This window comes from Meles meles, chromosome 20 (assembly GCF_922984935.1).
Source record: "Meles meles chromosome 20, mMelMel3.1 paternal haplotype, whole genome shotgun sequence".
NCBI classification, from domain to species: Eukaryota; Metazoa; Chordata; class Mammalia; order Carnivora; family Mustelidae; genus Meles; species Meles meles.
The window spans coordinates 47,981,233-48,002,779 of NC_060085.1; the positions used below are offsets into that span (position 1 = coordinate 47,981,233).

General features: G+C 48.4%; 1 pseudogene; it reads left to right on the forward strand.

Moving 5' to 3' along the window:
- Positions 1 to 5,620: 5,620 nt before the first annotated feature.
- LOC123932229 overlaps positions 5,621 to 21,547 on the forward strand; it is a 41,347-nt pseudogene continuing 25,420 nt past the window's right edge.

Below are 21,547 nucleotides of genomic sequence, written 5' to 3' on the forward strand. Positions count from 1 at the left end.
TTGCTTCCAGAGGCTGACCTCCGGGCTGGGTTAGTCACTAATCCACACACCATCGGATCAGGGTGACATTTGCCTTCGAATTCTATACCCTCCGGAGGGAAAGGAAGAGGAAGGGCTGAAGGGAGGTGTGGTCTAAACACGTCCACTTTGCAGATGGGAAAACTGAGGCCCGCCAAGTGGAGCCACCAGGATCCCAGAGCGGCTAATGGCAGAGCGAGGACCGGAGAGGCCAGGCTCCAGCCTCAGTCTTGCACCTATAAAACGGATAGGCTGAAAGCCTGAGAAATGTCAGCTCTCATGGGATCCTGAAGGCACAGCAGGCAGAAGGTCCACTCCTCGGAGCCGGCGAGAGAGCAGCTGAGACGCTTATGCAGTTGGGGTGAGGGCAGCTTCTAAGAATCAGGGCCATGTGTTTTTTCCCAAGAGACTTTTGAAAGCAAAGCTTGCAGGGACCCTCCTCTTCGAGACAGGAGGTCATAGCCGAGGTATCTGGCCAGATGCAAACAACTTCCCTCTCTGTTCTTGTGAACGCTGATAAAAAGGCTTCCTTCCGCATTCTCAGGATTGGCTTTTCACCCCTTGCCTCGGCCGACTCAGCCACCAGTCCCCTTCGTGTCACACTATCCTCCCACTGCCCCCACCCTCTCGCCGCCCTCCACTTGACCTTGTCCTAGACCGTCCTTTTGGCAGGATTTGGGGGCCGCTCGACTCTCTTCACCTCAGCTGCTTCCTTCTCTTCTTTCTGACACTGGTGGGTTTGTGTTTCACTTCTCCACGGGGGCAAGGGGTGGAGGCCGGCATGGTGATACTCTGCCTTATTTCTGGCAGCTGTGGTGGGCCTCGGGGGCAGAAGATGTCTAGTTCTGGTTCTGCCGGCAGACACGCCTCTCCACCTGGCCAGCTCTGGTTTCCTCTTTTGCACCCTGGGGACGGTCTTGTCTGCCTCGTAGGGTTTGGCAGTGGAAACCGGTGCTAATGACAGCACAAACTGAGCACCTACTATGTGCCGGGGACAGCACGGGACGGACCTCATTGGAAACCTGGGCAGCTCTGTTGTACAGATGGACTTGCCCAGCATCGTGTAGGGAGTGAGGGGTGGAAGCAGGATTTGGAGCCTGCTTTGGGTCTCCAGGGCATGAGCTCTTTACCTCATCACTACATTGTCTTCCTAAAAAGTAAGATCTGTATGATCCACCTGGAATTACTATAAGCAGAAGCTGCAGATTTTACAAAGCATAAAACATCTCCTCCATATACATGCCCACCGTATTTGAGTGACAACTGTAGACGGGATCCCCCGCCACCTTCTCTCACTAAGTAGAAAGCCTCAACTTTTACTGGCTCTATCCCATTGTACTGATGAGGGAAGCAGCAGCTCAGAGTGGTTAATGGACTGAGCTAGGTCATATAGCTTGTGGCGGGGAGCAGCAGGGAGATGTGAAGGCATCCTGACTCATTCATTCCGTTATTGAGCTCCGACTGTATACCAGCCTGCATGTCCAGTGCGGTTCCGAAGTGGGGTCCGCAATGGGGTTCCTGACCTCTGAGGGCTTACACTTGAAGAGGTGGGTGGGTAATAACTTGGTGACAGATCTTGGTAGCTGGGCTGATACCACTTGCAAGGCTGTTTCCCTTGCACTGTCCACATTGAAATCACGAACACTCAGCAGCCAGCTCACCATTCATTGCCAGAATTGATGGAGCCCCCCAAGCCACAGAGCTCTGGAGCTAGATCCTGTGGCCCCAGGTCATCCGCAGTGAACTCGAATGTCCTGCTGTGCCCCTGCTGCCTTGCTCTCTCCGGATAGCATCCAGCAGCTGCCAGGCTGCAGGGGAGAGGCCCCCTGGGGCTGCAGCCCAATGGGTGGGGCCTTGACTCTCCCCTGCCAACTGTGCTCCCGAAGAACACTTCCCTTCCCCCTCTCCAGAACACCCATTTGGAAACCAAGGTGAAAAGAGGGTGGAGCCCAGTCCGGGATTTGAGCCTAGGCATCTACATCTGTGTGGTCTTTCTCTGTCTCCTCCTCCTTCATTCCTTAGTAAATGCATGTTCATTCGAGCAAATCCAACCAGGCCCAGGCCGCTGTCCCAGCCTGAAGCTGCTGAAGGGTCACCTTGCATTTTTAAAACTCTGTCACCCCCTCTTCTTTCCTTCCCCCTCTCAACCTCCCCTCCTCTGGCCACCGACTGACTCCCGTTTAAGTTCCCTTCTCTCTTTCCCCTCTGCCATGCATTGCCCTTCATTTTTCGCACACGTTGCGGGCGAGGAAGACTATTTTCTCCAACCCCATACATTTTATCCTTGTTTGTTTGTTAAGAAAAAGTTGCCTCTGGACACCTGGGTGGCTCAGTGGATTAAGCTGCTGCCTTCGGCTCGGGTCATGATCCCAGGGTCCTGGGTGAGTCCCGCATGGGGCTCTCTGCTCAGTGGGGAGCCTGCTTCCCCCCACCCCTGCCTGCCTCTCTGCCTACTTGTGATCTCTCTCTGTCAAATGAATAAATAAAATCTTTAAAAAAAAAAGTTGCCTCCCCCCTACCCCGTCTTCAAATATTCCAAGACTGCCTTCTCCCTTCAAAAGACATTCGTTTCATATACTTCGACCCCAGTCATTGGCGGGATTGCTTTTGTGACACATGTCCTTCGGTCATCCTGTTCTTGCCAAACAGAAAGACACACTTGCCTGTCAGGCTGTTGGAAAGGAAGGCCTGAACCCAGACCAGCTTCCCCTTCTGCAGGCTGTCTGATGAGAGGCTTCAGCCCCACAGCGGCTTTTCTGACTAGGACAGAGGCACAGGCCAGGAGTGGGGAGGGAGTGGCATGTCCACTGGAGCCCGAGTCTCCCTGCTCGAGGCCCTCGGACCTCTGTCCGCAGGCCTGTCGTCCGTCCTCAGCAGAGTGCACAGAAGGCACGGTGCCTGGCTTGTCGGGTTCCTACAAGCCACAGCCAAAGCGGAGTTACTGAAAACATAGCCCTCCACCACCAAGTGTTTGTTTAATCCTGGTTGGTAGGCGCTGCGCGTGAGAGCCAGAGGGAGCGGAAGAGCAGGAGAAGCAGGAGGGAGAGAGAAAGGGAGAGCAGAAACATGGGAGGAGAGCAGAGACGGTGAGAAAGTCCAGCCAGAGAAGGAGCATGAGAAAAAACGGTCAGAAACGCCATTCAGGAACAGGCGCAGGAGACAGCCGTGACAGAGGCAGAAACAAGGAGAAAAGACGCAGAGGGAGAGAGTGGGAGAGCCAAGGAAGCCAGCCAAAGAGTCAGAGAAGGGACAGGACCAAAGGAGGGAAAGCCTGGGGGGAGAAAGGAGAAACTCACAGGAAAAAAACCACAAAGAACCACAGATTTTTAGAGCTGAGAGGGGCCTTGAGAGTTGCTTCTTGATTTGGCCGACACGGAGTCTTCTAGACCCAGACTGCCTTGGTTGCCTACTTCCTAGCTGTGCAGTGGAGAGGGGTTACTAATGTATCATGCCTCGGTGTCCTCAACTGCAGAATGCAGACAGTAGTCACTACCTAAGGGTGCTTGGGAGGACTGCTGGAGTTAACACACTTAACGAATGGTCAGGAAGGCCAGTTCTGGCGGTTACCATTTATGGAGCATTGATGTGGCAGGAAGTGTGTAGTGTGGGACCCAAAGATGCCCCAGACCCCTGCCCTATCCTTGGGGGCGGGTGGGAGTGGGGTCGGGGTTGGGGGGGACGTATGCTCTGGTTTTTACCTGGGCTGTCCTGTTGATTTGTGGTTATAAATACCATCCCCCTTTCACTCTCAAAAGTGCCCAGATTAAGAAGATAACTTATCTCACTGGATTTCTGGGGCAGAGGGTGTGAGCTAATTGGACTGGGTTGGGCCTGCCGCAGACAACAGCTGGAGCCTGCGGAAGGTAACATTGTGCGGGTGCCAGGTGCCGGTGATGATGGTGGCTTGGGTTAGCACAGTTCCTAATTTTCCAAGAAAAGCTGGAGATCTAGGTTTTTATGTAAAATCATCCTATTTTTTTTCCACAGGCTTTATTTTTTTATATTTTTTTCATAGCTTTTTTAAAGAATTGCCTCCATTAAAATGTTTCCCAATTCCCTTGCAGTCCACTTAAAGCACACCTGTGGTTTGGGTCAGCAAGCGGTCCATTTCCAACCTCTGCTAAAGGAAGTGACAGTCTATTGAGACTAGTAAACAGACCGTTACCACACAGGCGATAAGGGTGGTGACCGAGGTGAGCTCAGGGTGAGTCAGAACCCAGAGGAGGGGCAGCGACCTCAGCTGGCAGGTGGGAGTCAGGGAAGGCTTCCTGAAAGAGGTGACGACGGGGCTGATTCCTGAGAGGTGAGTGGGAACAGTTCCCAGAACTGATGATCATGATGACGGGAGCCTTTTGCCTTGCTGCTTTCTAGGTGTTTGGCACTGTTGCTAACAACCAAAGAGGAATCACCCCACTTAACCAGCACATATCACCCTATAAATCAGGTACCTCTATTATTCTCATTTCCCAGAAGAGAATGAGGCACGCAAAGAGTTAAGTAACTTGCTGCAGGGCACAAGGTCAACACGTGCCACGGGATCCACCGTGCAGGCTGTGAAGCCGTACTCTAGAAGATTCTGTAGAGGAGCAGAAGGACATGCCCTAAGAACTGTCAGGCACACTAACGAACCTGAAGGTGGGCCATTGCCGCTGAAGCTTGAGATGTGTTTATAACGCAAGGCAAGGAAGTGGACGGCGGGCTGGGACACAGGAGGCTGCCGGGACTAAAGCTTGCACCTGCTCGGGAGCCTGGATTCTTTCTTGAAGACTAGAGCGAAATGCTCGAAGATTTAAAGATCGGCCTGACAACCCCCCCCCCTTCCCTCCCTCCATTCTGCAGAAGAGAAAACCGAGGCCTACAGCACTTCCCTCACTTCCCCGAGGCCGCAGAGGCCAGCTCAGGGGCCAGACTTGGGCTCCCGACTCGAACCGACAGGGCCCCACCTTAGGGAGTGCCGAGTGGGAAAGGAGAAGGCCCAGAACCGTGGCTTTCAAGACTTTATACCGAAGATTAAAGAGTTATCTGAACAGGCGAAGTTAATCTGCTCGAGTTCTGTTCCCTCGCACGCCCTGGGTGGACCCGGGTTGTTCTTTTGGCCTCACCCTCCCCACCCACCGGCTTCTCGTGGAGGGAGAGCCTTCTCGAGAACAGGACTCTTCCTTAGAAATCCTGGGTCTGGGCTTTCTCAGGGCCCCGCCACTAAGGAAAGGCGGTGGATCAGCTGGGCTGCAGCCAGCCCTTTGAAACCACTCCTGCGCGGTAAATAAAGTCCCTGGAAACCGAAGCAGCCTGATCTGTGAAAAGCCTGCCAGGGTGTGGCTGGCCAGGCGGGCAGAAGACAGACAGCACTTCAGAGACAATTCCTATCTCTGCTCCTGGGCCTAATGGCTGCCGCTGATAGATGGACTCGTGTGCAACTGGGAGGGCGACCCAGCCTAGACGCGTCTGTCTCGTGCCAGCTCGGTTGCAGGGCGGAGCAGTCCCATTGCACTCTGCTGTCCTCTCAGGGCTGCTGAGCCTGGGCTGATTTGCATGGACGGATTCAAACCACCTGGCTGGCTCAGGGAGTCGGGGAGATCCTCCGAGGATATTGCAGAGGGCCATGCATGCTAGAGCTGTCCTAGGTGTCCTGGAGTGCACAGCAGGCACTGTCCTACGGCCCACGGGTGGGCGTCACCCCGGGTCTCCTGGGACGCACATTCTAGGAGAGGGAACAAAAACAATGAATGGAGAAGTAATAAACAACGTCAGAGAAGTGGAGATGACTCCAGACCAGACTTCTGCTGCCGCGTTGGCGCTACTGGCATTTTAGTCTGGATAATTCTAGGTTGTGAGGGGCTGTCCTATGTATTGTAGAATATTTACTATCTCTGGCCTCTGCCTATTAGATGCGAGCAGCAACACCCTCGGATATGACAACCAAAAACATGTCTCCAGACATTGCCACATATCCCCTGGGGGGCAACATTGCCCCTGCCTGGTTGGCAACCCCTACTCCTAGACCAGAGCTCTTCAGTGAAAATATATCGCAGGCCACACACACAATTTAAGGACTCGGGCACCTGGGTGGCTCAGTGGGTTAAGCCTCTGCCTTCAGCTCAGGTCATGATCCCAGGGTCCTGGGATTGAGGCCCGCATCGGGCTCTCTGCTCAGTGGGGAGCCTGCTTCCCCCTCTTTCTCTGCCTGACTCTCTGCCTACCTGTGACCTCTCTCTCTCTCTCAAATAAATAAATAAAATATTTTTTAAAAATAAATAAATAAATAAAATTTTCTAGGACTCACATGAAAAAACGTAAGAAGATGCAGGTGAAATAAATTTTAGAATATATTTTATTTTACCCGGTATATCTAAAATACTATGACTTTAACATAATTCATACAAGAAGTTTTTAGAGAGATATTTTACATCACTTTAGTTTTACTAAATCTTCAGAATCTGGTGTATATTTTATACTCACAGCACATCTCAGTTCCTTTTTTTTTTTTTAAGACTTATTTATTTATTTGAGAGAGAGAGAGAGAGAGAGAGAGAGAGTGCCTGGTGGGGGAGGAGCAGAGGGACAGGGAGAGAACCCCAAGCAGACTCCTGGCTGAGGGAGCCTGATTGGGATGGGGAGGAGCTCAATCTCAGGACCCTGAGCCTGTGACCTAAGCGGAAACCAACAGTCTGATGCTTAACCTACCGAGCCACCCAGGCGCCCTTTCCCGGCACATCTCAGTTCTGAGAGCACGATGCTAGACCTCCCATCACTACTGCTTGGGTGCTGAGCTTAAGTGTACTCTCTCCCAGGCTCATGGGAAAGGCAGCTGCAGACAGAGCCTGGCTGCTCGGAGTGTGGTCCCAGACCAGCAGCAGTCATGTCACCTGTCCTGTCAGAAACGCAGGATCTCAGGCCCCGCCCAGAACCTGCTGAATCAGAACCTGCGTCTTAACGAGCTCCCTGGTCCTGTGTGTATACATTAAGGTATGAGAAGCGCTGGTGAGGAAATTGTAGTGCCTGGTGTCGGGCATCTATCTTGGAGGTGACTGAAGCCCATGAAATAGTTTGGTGAGCAGACACTGCATGTTCCTATTAGCTGACCTGGGGGGTCTCAGTTTCCTCATCTATGAAATGGGGATTACAAATGCTCTGGGTCGAGGTGGCCCTAAGTGGGAGCTGTGCCAGGCGGCCTTTCCTCAGCCCACAGCTCCCCTGCCCAAGGGCCTTCCCTGTAGGTTGGAGAGGGGTGAACAGGAAGCGATTTCTGCTGCTAGTGGTGGTGCCCAAGAGGGAAGACCCTGAAACCCACTGCAGGGCTCGCGTCGGTAGGGAACCCATGTGGAGGAACCCAAGGGGCTTGATCTTTGGGGAGGCCCTCACTCCAAACAAGGTTTCTGGCATGTGCAGGAAGACTTATACACTCTCACACCTCTCACACACATTCTGTGAGCTGTCATGGGGGAGCCTGGGAGTGGTGGAGATTTTGAGGGTGTTGGGGGGAGACTCTGCCCACCGATGTGGACTTCCTGTCCCCAAGGCCAGAACTCTATAAAATGATTATTAAGGAGTTAGGGGTTTACTGTTTTCCAAGTCCTTGTCCTTCCTCAGGAAGGCCATATTCTAGGGGGCAACCTGGCATCTACCTGGGAGACTCCGCCCCCCCACCCCCAACAGCCCAGGAGCTGCCCTCTCCGCTGTACGTCAACTCCTCTTGATTTCTAGTTACAACAGGTCCAAGTGAAAGGTGCTTATCTCAAAGCCCCAAGGCAGTCTTCACTGGGCGCTCACTTCCTTTCTCTTTCAGGAGGCTCTGGGCGGACTCTGGGAGGTCAGGCAAAGGCCGAAGCCAAAACCAGTGAGCGAGGGTGTTCCTGCAAGTGCCAGACGTCAGTCAGGATGGAGATCAGCCAGCACGGAGGCGTGAGGTGGGCATTGAAGGAACGCTCTCTGCCTTGGTTTTTCTCCTTCCCAGTGAACTACAACTTGATCTCGGGCAAGTCAGAGTGCTGCCCTGGGGTTCATGGCTGTGGGTTCCTTTGGGGTGCCATATTTGTGAGGATGAGTGCTGTAAAGAACCAATAAAGCGCCAGTGTTTACCCTGCCTCCATTGTGATCCACAAGTAGTGGCCTGCACCAGGCCAGGACTTTAAAAAGAGGCTAGAGAGGGACACCTGGGTGGCTCAGTGGGTTAAGTATCTGTCTTCGGCTCAGGTCATGATCCCATATCCGGCTCCTTGCTCAGTGGGGAGACTGCTTCTCCCTCTGCTTGTTGCGTCCCATGCTTGTGCTTTCTCTCTCTCTCTCTCTGACACAGAAATAAAAATCTAAAAAAAAAAAAAAATAGAAGAAAAGAATGAAAAGAAAATAGAAGAAAAGAAAAGAATGTTGGGGTGGGGGAGAAGGAAGGGAGAATGGAGAGCAGGAGGGAGGGAAGGAAAGAGGGAGAAGGAAAGAAGGAAAAAATCAGGACCATATGAAGTAACCAAAAAAAAGAAAGAGAAAGGGGGTGCCTGGGTGGCTCAGTGGGTTAAAGCCTCTGCCTTGGGCTCAGGTCATGATCCCAGAGTCCTGGGATGGAGCTTCGCATGGGCTCTCTGCTCCGCGGGGAGCCTACTTCCCTTCCTCTCTCTCTGGCTGCCTCTCTGCCTGCTTGTGATCTGTCTGTCGAATAAATAATTAAAATCTTAAAAAAAAAAAAAAGAAGGAAGGAAGAGAAAGGAAGCAAGGGAAAGCAAGAGCGGAAGAAACAGACAAAGAGAAGTAGATCTACTGCACACTTCATATTGTTATGGGCATTTTACTATTGTTTCTCCTTTTCCTCTTCATCTTCCTTCTAACCCTTTCTTCTCCATCTCATACCCTTTTGCAGGCAAGGAGAGGGGGACCCAGAGAGCCCACTTTGAACCAGACTGCCTTGGGCTGGAGTGACCCTTACTAGCTTAATGACCTTGGGTGGGTCACTTAATCCCTCTGGACCTCAGCTTCCTCATCTGTAAAATGGGACAATAATAGCTACCTTGCAGATTTGTCGAGTAAACAAGATAACACACATAATGCCTAGCAACTGTCTCATGTTCAAAACATGGTAGTTATTATTAGCCTGATTACTTTTAAGGAAATTGTCGGAGACCAGAGAGCTAGTGAAAAGCCAGAGTTTTGACTTGGGGCTACTGAGTCCAGAGCACAAACATTTCACCCCACCAGACTGACTCACTGACAAACTAGGAAAGTGGCACCTCAATTGTAAACCCTCTCTCCCACAGGTGTACAGAGTATACACCTCTTATTTTTGCCTGCCCAGCAACCATTACCTTTTATTATGGAAACAGCATCTACCTTTTCCTCAGTCTGTGAGGTTCTTAGTCTGCGAGATAATTTTACTGGGAAGGAAGATTTCTTTCTAATGAGGTCTTAGACCTGTAGAGATAAGCCCAGAGCTATTGGAAGATCTTTGGCTAACTTTGTGGGCTTATGAAGGCAGAATTCAGAGTTCTAGATCAACAGATGCCTAACATTACCATTTGGGCACCTGGATACAACTGTGCCTGAAGCCATCATTTGGATTTCCCCCCAGGTAATCTGAATGCATTTTTATGTCCCTTGCAACCTAGTGTCTCTGCCTGACTAATAAAAGGCTTGTCTTATGCTAAGGTTCATGTATCTTAAACCATACCAGGTTGACTCAACAATATAGACACCAAAGAGGAAAAAGACAAAAGAAATAAATCAAAAACTTTCTCTTTCTCACTCTCTTTCATTTTATATGCATGGTACCTCTGCTAATGGTTGCTAGATGAGTGTACAAACATGTCCAAGAAAGTCCCTTCACATTACCACTTATTAATAACCTAAATACCTGCATAACAAACATCATGGTTCTTTGTATTGATACCAAAACTGTCCACATGAAGCCTGTGTCTGTTCCACAAAAACATATCAAGCTCTAATTCCGATGCCTCTTTGAGAAAACCGGAATTGGTAAAACCTAAAAATATATATGTTTTACTATGAGTTTGGGATTGTCCTTGTGGTTGAACTCCTCCCAAGTAAGAATCATTTACCAAATATTTACTGTCCTCTTCCATGTGCCACTGTCTCAGGGTGTCTTAATCAGGATAATCAAGATAAGGAAAACAACTCCATCATTTCTTAGATATTGAGCATTCCAGCAGAGAACAAGCTCTCTCCTCTCCCTTCCCAAGAATGTATGTCTCCCCTCTTTTGCTTATAGACCATGACTTGGCAATCCAGGGTTTTGACCTCAGAGCTGGCTTTGGTTACCAGAGCCTTCGTGAACCCATCTGCTGGGGTGTTGAGTCACAGAGTCATAAAGAGGAATGTTTCCCACTGAACATCCCACCAGAGCAGCTAGACTTGGAAGTAAGCTGGCTGTTGACTTAGCTGCCCCGGAGGGGAGAAGATGGGAGACGTGGGAGGTGGGGAGCCTGCTCAATGCAGACGGTCACCCCATGATGAACTCACCTGCCAAACCAGTGACTCACTCCCAGTCCTCCCCCCTCCCTGCCAGATCTTGCTCATGTGGACTACCTGAGGGGAATACCAGGCTCCCGTAGTTATCGAAAAGGCACGACTGTGAGCTATTTTTAAAGGTGTGACGTTTTCTTACTTTCAAGTGGAGGCAGCAACCCCTGCAAAGTCAAGAAATGGGTCTTAGGTTAAAGCCGTTTTCATAAATGCAGGAGAATCTCCTTTCAAAAGACGGAGTGGAAAGGAACGGAGAGCACTGGGGTGGTTGGCTTTCTGTACATTTTTTTTCATTGTGGCAAAATAATACATAACAAAACTGATCATTGTAACCATCTTCTATAATAACAAAATTGATCATTGTAATCATCATAAATACACACGTACACAAGTATACATGTGAGTCACCTTCAGTACATTCCCCATGTTGGGTAACTGTCACTACCATCCATTTCTACACCTAGTTCCCCCTCCTGAGCAGAAACTGTAGAGGCATTAAACAATAATCCCGTTTCCTCCTCCCCCCACCCCCAATGCCAGCCCCTGATAACTTCCATTTATTTAACTTTCTGTCTCTATAAATCTGTCTGGGCTAGGTACCTCATAAAAGTGGAATCCTACAAAATGTGTCCTTTTGTGACTGGTTTATTTCACTTAGCATAATGTCTTCAAGTTATCCATGTTGTAGCACCTGTCAGAATTTTTTTTCAAGGCTGACTAATATTCCGTTGTGTGCGTATACCATATTTTATTTATTCATTCATGAATTGATGGACATTTGGATTGTGTCTACTTTTTGGCTATCGTGTGTGGTTTAGCTTTGTGTCCTTGAAGTCCGCTTTTTAAAAAGCGGTTAAAAAGATTTTCTGAAAAGAAAAATTTGCGTGTAAATTGGGACTAGGATGACCAGTTCTAACTACTCAGGAGTGTTGTGGAGATGAAGTTAGGTTCTGGGGAGCAAAGTACTTTCTAAACTCCAAAATGTCCTATAAAAATATTCTCACTTTGTTTCTGATATTTGCTTAGCAACTCCCCCTCACCCCAACCCATGGAGAAAAAAGGAACCCTACCCTAGCCCATTTTCATATTATAAGAAATCTTAGGTGGAAGAGGCACAAATGAATGAGGTTTTGGGGATGCTTGTGTGCACTGCCCTCTTCCTGTTCTTTCTAAAGCAGAGTGCAATTGTATTGAATGCTTACTATGGACCAGGATATGATTGTATTAGTTACTAAGTATTAAACTACTAGCTGTAGGACATAGACAAGTTACTTTACTTCTTTGTGCCTCAGTTTCTTAGCCTGCAGAGTGTGAATCAAAACAATGAAACCCACCTCAGAGAATCATGGATATCGAAAGTGGTAAAATGACTATAGAGGATTTCGCCCAGTGCCTGACATTGGGTGGGCATTCAGTCACTGTTAGCTGCATTTATTTAGGTTATTATTGTAGATTTCTTATTCCTTCTTTAGGATGATTGCTGCCCTGATCTTCTCAATCATTACTAACACATAATTAAAGACTAAATGCCTGGTCTCTGTGCAGTAAAAAAAAAAAAATAAATAAATAAATAAAACGTCAATTCAAGGCACAGGCTAGATGCTCCATATTAAGCTTGCCCCGAGTGACTTAAAACAAATACTGTACCGAAGGTGGATGAAGCCAGGGAATATTTTAAAGAGAATCGTAAGAAACTGCTCCAAAAAGATTAAAAAAACAAAAACAAAACAAGAATTCAGAGTATTGAAAAGTCTGTTTTGCCAGGCACGTCCTGTCTCTTTGGGTTGTTCTTTGTGTTTCGATTTGCGGGGTGGGGGGAAATGTTCCTTAGCCAACGGTTGGGTGAGAGTGCTTGGAGTCCTGATAATCCTGCATAAAAAGAAAGGTGGCCCAGCAGGGCGTCCCCAGGGGAGCGGGCGGGACCTGCAGCCCCCATCTCACTGGGCCGGCCCGAAGAGCCCGAAGAGCTCAGCGGCTTCCCGCAGGAGGTCCGGGTCACTTCTGAGGCAGGTTGGCCTCACCAAGACTGCCAGGATGCTGTCGTCTCCATGACAACAGAGTGCGAACCGGAGACGCAGCTTGCCAGTGGTGTCATCCTCGAAACCAAAAGCCCCCGCCCCCACACCGCCCCAGCCGCTGGCCGCAGGCAGTGGAATTCTTCTGGGAAGGCGGCTGACGTCGCTGGCGGCCGCTGCCCCAGCCCTGGCAGCGCCGATGCAAGCACAGCCCCGCGGCTGCAGGCAGGCAGCCCCCTGGGAGAGCTGGCGCAGCGCTCCGTCTTGTTCTCTTCCGGCCACCCCGCCCGGTTTTCCCTGCGAGGAGTCAACAGCTCCTGGGTGGTTCCTCACCGAAAGGTCCAGTGCGGATGGGGGTGGGAAGGTGTCTTTGCCTAAACCAGTTCTTCCCCCTCTGTTCTTCCCAGACTTCTTTGGAGAGTCAGAGCATCCCAGCCTGACCACGTTTGGGTCAATATGAAGGGCTCTCTGGCTCCCAGCCGCTCCCGAGAGATGGCCCGGGTTGCCTGAGACACCTGGTGCCGACTGGTGCCAAGGAAACCGCCCGGATCACGAGGGGATCTTATGTCTGAGTGAGGAGGTGGTGAAGGGCCGGTGAAGTGCAAGGTGTCCACCCAGGGCTGGTCTCCATCGCCCTCTGCTGGGCAAATGAAGAGTTACTCTGAGGTTCCCTCTGGGACCTCCCACGCCCTTGGGGTGGGGGTCCGGTGGGGGTGGGGAACGAGGATGGGGCTGGAATATTAGAGATCCCGCTCCTTATGACACAGACCAGGAAACTGAGGCTGAGAGAGGACACGGGACCTATCCATCGTCCCGCAGCTAGGACCAATTTGGGACCAGGAGTCACACTGACATCCTCTCTGCACAAACTCTATGTTGTTTCTAGTGAGTGAGAAGTCTTCCCACAGAAGACTCATCATAGAGAACGTGTTTCACGTTCGACTTCCCTGTGAGGCATTTCTTCACCACGGCGTCACAGCACCGGTCCTAGCGGCCGGCCTGGGGACTCCCACCCTTCCAAGGTGTGCAAAACCAAAACCAGTTTCATGACAGCGTTAAGGGGCTATTTGCCATTATCCCTGTTTCTCTCCCCAGTGTGCAGTGGAGTTTTCCAAAGACGGTAAGACAGGCGGTGCAGCAACAGACTGCAGAAGCAGGTCGGAGAATCCAGCTGTCCTCTGTGAAGGCAACATTGAAAGAGAGTAGCAAACAAGCGCCATTCTGCTCATTAATTGTTGTTTTGTTTTGTTTTAGAAAGCATGGCTACTCTCACAAAAAGTATCTAGGGGCATCGGGTGGCTCAGTGGGTTAAACCTCTCCCTCCAGCTCAGGTCATGATCTCAGGGTGCTGAGCAGGGAGCCTGCTTCCCCCTTTCCCTTTGCTACTCCCCCTGCTTGTGCTCTCTCTCCTTCTCTCACCCTCTGTCAAATAAATAAATTCTTTTTTTAAAAAAAGTATGTTAATATGTAATATTTACTATGTTTCAAGGAGTTGACAATATTTAAAACATTTCTTTGTCTTAACTTCTAGAATGGCAATTACAGATAGGTAGAGCTTCCATGAAAAAAAGCTCATTAGGGTCCTTTGGAATCATGAAGAGTGTAAATAGCTCCTGAGACTGTAAACTTTCAGAGAACAGTTGCATCTGGAAAGTGGCCTCTTCCTAGTCACTGTCACATCCCCCTCTTTTATTTCCTTCACTGTCCTCTTCACTGAAGAAATGACCTCGTTTCTTATTTATTTATTTATGAATCACGGGGTGGGGAGGGTCTTGTTAAAATTCAAATTTGGAATCAGTAGGTCTGGGCTGGGACTGAGGGGGGTCCGCATTTTCCAACGGGTTCCCAGGGACTACACTTTGAGAACTTCTGCTTTAGTTTTGCTCTGCCCTTTCGGATGGTGTGGCCTCAAGACAAAACAAATCAGATGGCTATTCAGTGTCATCGGTGAGGCTGTTTACGCAGGTGGGACCAGTTTGTGTCTGCTCCAGGGTAAGGACTGGTGGAAGAAATTGAGGGTCAGCTAATAATGCAAATTGGGAGAGGGAGCAACAGTGAAGTTAGGCCTCAGAGGAGTTGGAGCTACTGCAGAAAACAGGCGTGGAGCTTTGAACAGTATACTAGAGGGCAATTCAATTAATGAGCGTTAAATCAAAGATGCTAGGGGCTACGTTGCAGCAAGCTACTCATAAGACAGAAACGATGCTTCTTCAGCTACAATTCTAGAATCAGCTAGAATCATCCCCAAATCTCAAAGCACATGGTAGACAGTTGAATAATGGGAATTTTAGTTGTCATGAGGAAAAAAAAAAAAAAACCTTTACTGTGAGAGGGGGAAAGAATCTAAATATGCTGTATAACATTTTTGCATTGGGGTGGAAAATGTATTTAAAACCAAACTGCATGTAACTGTTTCTGCTATCTAATTTGGGGTGGTAGTATAATTTACATCAGTGGAAAAATGAATATCTCTATACTGGGTCTTTCCACTTACAGAAGGGAAGGAAGAGGACTGACGTAAAACTTGTGCCAGTTGGGTTATATCGCCAGAGAAGGGATTACAACTCAGATGCTTCCAGAGGCCAGACTTTTGAGTCACACAAACCCAGGGTTCTGGTGGATTCTGGTGAAGAGTAACAGTCTCGCCTGGCAGAAGGGGCAGCTTGCTGCTGCCATGTTTGATCAGGGAGCCCACCGCCCTCCACCATGTTGTCACGTCCTCCCTAGGTTTTTGAAAGAAGCCGGAAACCAGGGTTTTAGGCAAAATGTGTCCATTTTTTTAATATCGGGGAAAAAAATAAAATTGAATACACCATTGAACAGGTTTTTGTGCTGAGCCAAACAGAGCAAATCCTCCAAACTCTGAGGCAAATGAAGTGGGGAGCCAGGTTTGGTGGGTCTTTCTTCAGCTGAGCCCTGACGTTCAAGGCAAATAATATCTGAGGGGAGTGTGTGTGTGTGTGTGTGTGTGTGTGAGTGAGTGATGGTAAAGTGTCTTGCCTAATCAGATGGGGAGATTTCAGTATTTCTGTGGGAAAGGAGCAGCTCAGAGGGAGGGCAGTCTTGGGGAACAGAGGAGCAGCAAGTGTGAGGAAGAAGGGGGTGGGGGAGATGGTGAGCATGCAGGAACAGGGGCGGGCATAGTGGTGGGGACTTTTGTACCTCTGTTAGGTGAGGGAGTTTTTGGAGGGGTTGGCGTGAGGACGAAGGAAAGGAAGCTGTGTTCCACCTGCTGTTGGAGCCAAGCAGATAGAGGTTATGAGCCGCCTGAGGTGAGATGCAACTGAGATAAAATAGTAGGAACAGGATTCAGCCTGGCGGCTGAGAGAACACGGCGTTCCAGGAACTACCAGAAAAAGTTGGGCTTGCCTCCGGGGATGGATAGGGGCCTTCAGTCACTTTTATGTCTAAGGGGCAGGCAAGACTCAGCAGGTAGCCTCTGTAGGGTGGTGAACTAAGGGATGGACCCTTCGAGCCACCGTTTGTCTCGTTTGGGTAAAGTCATTTAACTTCTCTGGGTTTCGGCTTCCCTTTAAAATGAGTAATAATAACATCCGCGCCACCTCCCAATAAGGTTCCCATAGGAGCAGATAAGGTACTATATGAGAAATGTTTGGTAGAAAAAGAGAACTAGGGACGTGTGGGTGGCTCAGTCGGTAAGCATCTCCCGTAGGCTCAGGTCATGATCCCAGGGTCCTGGGATTGAGCCCCGCATCTGGCTCCCTGCTCGGTGGGAAGCCTGCTTCTCCCTCTCCCACTCCCCCTGCTTGTGTTCCCTCTCTCCCTGTGTCTCTCTCTGTCAAATAAATAAATAAAATCTTTAAAAAAAAAAAACAGAAGAAAAAAAAAGAAAAAGAATTCGAATAAATGTGAGGTGTTGGCTGACAGATGATACTCAGTTGGTCCGAGTGACAATGCTCGTGATTATGGACAGTCACTGGGCACCTACAGTGTGGGGCTCTGCCACAGTAAGCACTTCCCGTGCGTGGTCTGATTGAAACTTCCTAGCACTGGCAGAATATCTCTATATCCCCATTATACAGAGAAGAAAACAGAGGTACAGAGAGATACACTAACTTGCCCAAGGTTACTTAGCTGACAACTGGTAGAACCAGGTCTGAGTGACTCTGAATATGACATTTGTAACTGCTCCGTGACAGGCTGCCTTGACGTGCATTCCTAATTTTATGTTGGCCCGCATATTGGAGAATATCAATCCTATGTGCTTCTCAACACTACTATGTTAGTATATATAGTACAAGTTCTTCTTCTTTTTTTCTTGGTATATACACGTTCTTATTCACTAGGACTTTAAGATATCATTTTGGTCATTCATTCAGTCACGGATCTAGTGAGTGCCTTCCGTGAGTGGGGTGTGGTGTTACTAGTAAGAAAACCTCCACAAACCAAAGACAGTCTCTTGCCTTCCCGAAACTTACAAAGTAACTACAGAGAACAGAATTCAATGATTACAGATACCAGGTGGGAAAGGCAAGTGCTCTGGTCTGAGGGAGGAGAGGACATCCTAGATAAGGCCTAAAGAATCAAGAGGAGTAAACCAAGGGAAGGTGTGGAGCAGAGACAGTGTCCCAGACAGAGAGAATCGAACAAGAGAGAAAGCCCGGAGGTGAGCAAGTGCTTGGGGCCATGGAGGGAAGGAAGGTCAGACTCTGTGCCCAGCATGGAGGGTTCAAGGGCCAGTGGTGAGCGATGATGCTGGGAGGCGGTCAGGGTCCCTTAGATCACATAGGACCTTGTGAGTCATGTGAAGGTATAGATAAATATATCTACATACATATGTCTTGTGTATGTTTTCATTTTTTCCCTTAAAAACCAAACCAGAATCATGCCTAACACAGTATTTTTTAAAAAAGATTTTATTTATTATTTGAGAGAGAGAGAGGGAGAGAGTGCACATGAGCAGAGTGAGGGGCAGAGGGAGGGAAGCTGACTCCTTGCTGAACAGGGAGCCCAGGGTGGGACTCGATCCCAGGACCCTGAGATCATGATCTGAGCCAAAGGCAGATGCTCCCCAGGTTCTCTTCCTCAAACCCGGTGGCATCCAAAGTGGGGTTCGTGATGTGAAAGAACTTAAAGGTTCTCTACGGGCGAGCAAAAAAGGGAAGCTGGGTTAACTATAATCCGTTTAGTTGCACAGGTGAGCCACACAGGTGCCCCTAAGATTTTGTTTTTAAGTGATCTCTATAGCCAATGTGGGGCTCAAACTTACAACACTGAGAGCAGGAGTCATACACTCCACCGACTGAGTTAGCCAGGCGCCCCGTAGTTTTGACATTTCTGTACACCTGGGAAACCATCACCACAATCCAGAGAATCAAGAAAATGGTTACTTATGCCCCAATAATCTCCCTCCTGCCCCTTCCAGCCACTGGTAACTGCTGATTCGCTTTCTGTTACGATCAGTGTGCGTTTTCTAGAATTTTATCAGTTGAATGTCTCAAGTCAATGGACTCAAACACTGTGTAAATGTTTATCTCTCTTCTTTCACTCACATACTTTTTATGAGACTCATCCCTGCTGTTGTGGGTAACATGCTTTGTTCCTTTTCGTTCCTGAATAAAGGCCTCTTCTGTTTTAAAACCTGCTTTTTTCACCTAACATATCAGGATAGCTGGCTCTAGGTCAAATATCAGAATTCGAGTATCAGCCGTGCCTTTAGCAAATGGACGAGCTTGGGCAGAGACCTCACTATGTTACCCAGTTTCCCCCAAACTCAATGACCATGTCTGTTACAAATGGATCTTAGCAGTACTACCTCGGTAGGCATGCTGAATGGTAAGTGAGAGGATGTGTGTCCCTGTGCCTAGCAATTGTTCAATAAAGTCATCAGGCGTAGTATTGCTACTATTACTGTTAGGGTTCACACCTGGTACTTTTTTTGTATTTGGGAGGGTTTTGTTTGTTTCTTTGTTTGTTTTTAACTTTTGAGCTTCAATTTTTAAAATTTACTTATTTATTTATTTACATATTTATTTTTAGTTTTCTTAAGGAATCTCAATACCTAATGTGGGCTTGAACTCCTGAACCCGAGATCAAGAGTCCTGTGCTCTACCAGGCACTGACCCAGTCAGGCGTCCCTAAGGTACATTTTAAAAGAACATCAGACACAGCCATGGAATGCCGATGTGTCCCTGAAGCTAGAAAGCAGGGAGCAGAGACCGAGTTCCCTTCCTGGTGAAAGCATGAGATCCAGGGTGGACAAAGCCAGTTCCTTCACCTCTCTGCTCCCCAGGTTCTCTTCCTCAAACCTGGTGGCATCCAAAGTGGAGTTCGTGATGTGAAAGAACTTAAAGGTTCTCTACGGGCGAGCAAAAAAGGGAAGCTGGGTTAACTATAATCCGTTTAGTCACGCAGACAGTCATACCCACCGTTCCAACCCCAGAGCCCCACGTTTTCATTGATTGCTTGCTCGAATAGTACATTAAATCATCTCTAACATGCAGTAACTATGTTATGTTTAAACAGAAGTGTCTCCAAAAGACAAATACTGTAGGATTTCATTCATATGTGGAATCTAAAAAACAAAACAAACGAGCACACACAACACACCAGAAACAGACTCACAGATACAAGAGAACTTGTTGGTTCTCAGAGGGAAGTGGGGGTTGCGGAGCAGGAGAAATAGGTGAAGGGGATGAAGAGATAGAAACTTCTGGTTATAAAATAAACAAGTCGCTGGGATGTAAGGTATAGCATAGGGAATAGAGTCCTTAATTTTGTAATGACTTTATATGGTGACAGATGGTGGCTAGACTTACCATGGGATCATTTCATTATGTATAAAAATATCAAATCATTTTGACGCACACCCAAAACTACTAGGATATTGTGAGTCAGTTATGCTTCAGTTAAAAACACAAATTAATGGGGTGCCTGGGTGGCTCAGTCTGCCTTTGTAAGTATCTGCCTTTGGCTCAGGTCATGATCCCAAGGTCCTGGGATGGAGCCCCGCATCGGGCTCCCTGCTCAGGGGGGAGCCTCCTCTCTCTCCCTCTCCCCTGGGTTGTGTTCCCTCTTTCCCTGTCTCTCCCTCTGTATATAAATAAATAAATAAAATATTTTTAAAAAACCACACACACACACACACACACACAAATTAAAAAAGAGAATTTTCTCCAAGGCTTACCTGCAAAGGAGGTGTCTGCCTTGTGTCCTGACCACAGTGTTATAAATAAAGCCTGTATAAATTTATCTATACTTTGCTATCCTTTCAGTGCCCCATTCTATCATCTCCCAGGGCTGAATGGCCAACAGCAAGGACAGCCATGTCTTCTAATAGAAATATACCTAAAACCCCAAGCTTTGGAGTAGATGAGAGCGGAGTTCAAATCCCAGTCTTACCAAATATTGATTCTTAAACTTGAGCCAGGTACTTTAACTCCTCTGGGCCTCATCTTCTAAGATAGAAGTCCTCCCCCAATTCTTGGATGTGTTGGGAGGGCTCAAGGAGAAAAAGAAGGTGCGTACAGCCCTGTGCAGTGCCTGGCACAGGGAGAATGCCCACATGGCAAGTAATGGGGGTGCCATAAACCTGTGTGTGTGTGTGTGTGTGTGTGTGTGTTTCAGTAAACACTTTCTCTAAGCCTTCTGTCTCTCTGTCCCTCCTTAAATCACACCTTGTACAGCAGTCTGCCTATTTTAGGCATCTCACCAGCTGGACATGAGGTCCCACGAGGAACAGTCGGAAGGAATTAAGGCTGCATAAGCCAGGAACTAAGTGGGACATGAAAAGTGTCTTTCAGGAAGGGCTGCCACAGGAAAGGTGTATTTAACTAGCCTGTTTTAGCCCAAAGGACTCAGACCCATGGGTAAGTGTTACCAGGAGGTGATGAGGAACCATGTTGCTATCACAGAAGTCTGCAAAAGGGAGTGGACTGCCTCGAGTCATCCTCAGGGGCCGGCTGGGGACGTGTTCAGTGGCGGCTTGAGGACCAGGTGTCAAAGATGTGGTCAAGGTGGTTCCTGATGTGGGAAGTTGGACCAGATGGTTGTTTTCAACTGGATGCAAGGGAGGTGGACAGAATGGGGAATGGCAGGCAGGGCTGAGGGGCCCCCACATTCTTGCAGCGACACTAGCACTTCCTCTTTCATTGGTTTTATATATTTGGGTTCCTGAAGCTTGAAAAGAAGATTTTGCTACTGAAAACCAGAGCATTTTTTTTGTCTTTTTTTTTTTTTTTGCTTGTTTGTTTGTCAATCTGCTGTCCTGGATGACCTTTTGAGGTCTCTTTAAACACATCACAGTTGATGATTCATAATTGCCTGTGACCCTGGCAAAGAGACAACTTGTCAGAACTCTTACGGTTGCAAGTGTCAAAACTCCTCTCAGCTTTGCTAAAGCGAGATGGGGATTTAGTGACTTGAGAAACTTGAGCGCTGTTGAGGTAGTTCACAGAATTGATTTAAAAAAAAACAAAACAACAAAACCCAAAACCAAAAAGAGCTGTGACAACCGTGACCTCAGGGGCTAGACCCAACAATGCCGTGCTGCCCAAATTCCCTCTGTTCATCTGACTCTCAGATCTGCTTTTCTAATTTCTCCCAGGGCGTCGGCCTCTGGTGAACATGGCTGCCGGCATCTTCAACTGTGAGGAAGGGACAGCGTTGTGCTCACAGCATCTACATGTGTCTCCCAGGCCATGATTATCATTGGCCGTCTGGGAATCCATAAGCCAGCTCTTGATGGGGTTGGAGCATATGGTTGGCCAGGCCTGGGTTACTCCCCATAGCCAGGGCAGGGATGAGCCTTATTGGACTAGGGAAGGCCCTCCGAGAAAACAAAACACAGTGGGGTCTTTCCTCTCGGCAGACAGTAAAAGAACATGTACAGAAAACTTTGGGAAAAACTGCTGACTCCCCTTCAGAGAAGGGAGCTCTAATTAGAAGAGTTCCTATGTACTGAGTGTTGATTTTTAGGTCAAACACATTACATGCATTACCATTTTAAAGGGTCACCAGGGTGATCTGAACTAGATTTTTATTTTCATTTTACAAATGAGAAACAGAGACCCAGGGAGTTCATGAAC